Here is a 3870-nt window from a genome sequence, read left to right as displayed (position 1 = left end):
GAGACATACAAAATGTGCAGGGCTGGGGGTACTCCAGGACAGGTTTGAGAACCACTGTACTACACATATATGTAACACAGGAGGAAACTGGGGGTAAAAGACAGATACCTGAAGGATAGACTCCACACTACTTCTGATATTGTCATGGGTTTTGACACCCATGATCTTAGTAGAAAAGTCCATTTCTACTCTGCCTTTCCTATGGGGACAATGAGTGGGTTATTCTACTCACATTCCTGGGGGGGGTCATAAAACCAGTGATATCATGATTAGTTGTCATGGTGACCAGGGGGCCTGGTGTTCTGCAGAAATCCTGGCATCCAGTTTATTGAGTGAGGGGACTGTGACGATTTGTTAATCTAATGAATAATTGATTTGTTAAATCAAATAAAAATTAGTGTGTCAGATTTGTCGAGACGCTACACCCTTGTAGCCAGGACCCAGTTCAACAATTTCCATCCAAGAATATAATGAACTGTAACTGTTATGTAGTCTGTGTTTGTTCTTTCTTTTGCCCAAATGTCAGTTGTCACAGCGCATTCTGTGCATTAAAGGAATAGAGTTTGATGTAAATGTTATTTCAGGCTTCACATGATCTTACATGAACAGATAACTATTTGACCATATGCTTTTAATTTAAAATCCCATAAAAGTAGGCTCCAAAATGGCTAAAAAATAGAGACCAACATTAAACATCACAAAAAGGAAGCAGTGCAGCCAGGCCTACCTGTTGTAGCTTAATAGCATAGTAGCATAACATGTTTCTTTATTTTCTCGTATTCGTCTTCAACGTGGATTCGTCTTCAACGTGCGTGCCTCGGTAGCACATCTTTGACCTCAATGCTGCTTCCATATTTAGCCCCAATATTAATGAGTTCTTTCACAACTTCAATGAACCCTCGTCCTTCAACAATAACGAACGCTCCTAGATCCTGGCTGCAGTGCACATACGAGCCATCACGTCTGTGAATCTCGACTTTACAGTCACTGGCACCTTACGCTTCATAAATTAAGAAATTGCCGGTTGCCTTGAGTGGGCTGCTTTGCATGTGTGACGCTGAAGGCCACTCGTGCCTGAGTCGGAATGGTATTTACTAATTTGTCTACATGTCTTGCAGCTGGCGTATGGCGTTTTCACGCTGTCTTTCTCAACTCGTAAACATTTTTTGGTTACTTCAGACCGCCCAGAAATGTCGATGTGCACAGCTGAGGTATAATTTTCCAACAGTAGACGTTTCAGCGTGGCTTTCATGTCTGACTCCATTTTGATTATGATTTTTGCGGTTACAAAGTGCATGGGGAAGCCTTCTTCTTATATTATTGGTGGTTGGCACTGGCATAACAACTTGGTGAATTACCGCCACCAATTGTTGCGGGTGTGGAGCACGTCATTCACTTAACCAGCCACAACAAAGCATCAGGAGGAGAGCATAAAGAGACAGGGCAACTAGAATTGAGTTCAAAATCAAAATATATAGTTTATTTATATAAAAGGTATATTTGTGAATAAAGTTGGGTATCCTAGTTGTTATTATGATTCTCGGTCCCGCCCACTCCCACTGACATTTTTTCCTGTCCCATCCCAATCACGTGATTAATAGTGATTTCGGCTGTGTCCGAAAGCCTAGGCAGCTGACTTGCTGCCTCGCTGCCTTATCAGGCAATGACTCTGGAGGCAGCGTTTGTGCACGAAGGCAGCTCCGAGAAACTGATTCGAACAGGCTTCATAGGTAGCGTAGCGAAAATCTATTTGATTTATAAACAGAGAGTGTCTTTGCAAAATAGCAGTCACATACTTGAAAACTGCAATGCTAATTTCTCGCTAGAAATGCAATCAAAAGTTATTGAAAGTGAAAACTAAACATAAATTTATACAAAACTGTGCTCCAACCGGCTTCTTGGTCGCCATTTTATTTTTGCGAGCTCAATCCTGCTCGACCAATCACATTCCTCGCATGCGCACACACATAGCACTGTGGGACATTGAAGGCAGCGAATGATACAACTATGCTGCCTTCAAAAATCGATCAGATGAAGGTATCTCAGGAGACAGGAAGTAAACCAAACATTGGATTCGGCCTACATCTATCAGCCTACAATGTGATTCCTGTTTGTAATGACACACATTGCACATTTCCTTACCTAGGTAAGTTTGAGCAATATTGGCTCAGACACACATAGTTATTTAGGTTGTTAGTTAAATAAACCTAAGGGTACAGCACCCAAGTTCACATTGCTAAGCCACTAGTTAATTTCTCTGGGTTTCACTAGCCCAGAAACACATTTAAGTCGAGTCACTAGTTTTATGCACTCTGGTCAACCGATCAGGTACAGCAATAGTCTATTTGTGCAGCAGCAGTATGTCTTAAATACTCACAGCACCATATCGGCACATGTATTGGCAGTAGCAACTTCCTGTTATAATGTACAATAATGTACAAACAGAGGTAAGTCCATCACTCTAGCTATCAGTCTTTTCAGTCTTGGCCCAAGTTCTGCATCCGACTCAGATGTGGCGGCCATCTTGGCCGTGGACTCAGGCGTGGCGACCATCTTGGCCGGGGACTCAGGCGTGGCGGCCATCTTGGCTGGGGACTCAGGCGTGGTGGCCATCTTGGCCGGGGACTCAGGCGTAACGTGAGCAGACTCTGAAATGGCGGCCATGTCGCGACGATCCTCTGGAAGATTCCTCTGAAACCCTCCACCTTCCCCAGCTCCACCCGTTTAGATCTGCTACAGGTTATTATATATGCTATTTGTGCAGCAGCAGTATGTCTTAAATACTCACAGCACCATATCGGCACATGTATTGGCAGTAGCAACTTCCTGTTATAATGTACAATAATGTACAAATACAGCAATAACCAGCAGCAGCAGCGTAGCAGATCTGTTCCGCCAAGACCAAATACATTAACATTGTCATATCCATTACCATGCTAAAATCTCCTGAAAGTTGTCATGATAGGACTAATGAATAAATGGCTCACAGATGTTCATTTTACATTAATGTTCAATTTCACAGGTTATTGATGTTTATAACTCATTAACAAATAGTTTACAGGTGTTCTCTTTAAATTAAGGTGCACTTTCACAGGTTATTAACATTTAAAACTCATTAATAAAAGGTTCACAGATGTTCACTTTACATTAAGCTGCACTTTAACTGGTAATTAACGTTTATAACTCATTGATAAACGGTTCACAGGTCTTTACATTAAGGTTTAATTTAACATATTACTAATGTTTATAACTCATGAATAAATGGTTCACAGGAGTTCACTTTACATTAAGGTTCACTTTCACAGGTTAATGATGTTTATAACTCATTAATTAATGTTTCACAGGTGTTCTCTTGACATTAAGGTGCACTTTCACAGGTTACTAACATTTATAACTTATTAATAAATGGTACACAGGTGTTCACAATACATTAAGGTTCACTTCCACAGGTTATTAACATCTATAATTTATGGATAAATGGTTCACCCTACATTAAGGTTCACAGGTAACTAGTAACTTTGATTTTTCCCCCCAAAATAAAGTTTAATAATTTAATCTTGATAAACAAAAGATATCAGTTTTATACATTGCTGTGGATAGGCATCATGGACTTTTGCAGGACATCATGGGTAAGATACTGTAACGAATTCAGTCCACTAAAGGCAAGCGTAGTGAAGAACCCATGTGCAGTTTATTCAAACAAGGTGAAATCCAAAATGCAAACATAATCCCAGACTAGAAACACAGACTTGACTTGACATGAACAGACTTGACGAGGCATAAACAGACTTGACAAGGCATAAACAGACTTGACGAGGCATAAACAGACTTGACAAGGCATAAACAGACTTGACGAGGCATAAACAGACT

Source organism: Sinocyclocheilus rhinocerous, unplaced genomic scaffold (genome assembly GCF_001515625.1).
Source record: "Sinocyclocheilus rhinocerous isolate Xijiao unplaced genomic scaffold, SAMN03320098_v1.1 scaffold1349, whole genome shotgun sequence".
Lineage (NCBI taxonomy): Eukaryota > Metazoa > Chordata > Actinopteri > Cypriniformes > Cyprinidae > Sinocyclocheilus > Sinocyclocheilus rhinocerous.
The sequence above is the reverse complement of the archived record's forward strand: the minus strand, read 5'-3'. Positions refer to the sequence as shown.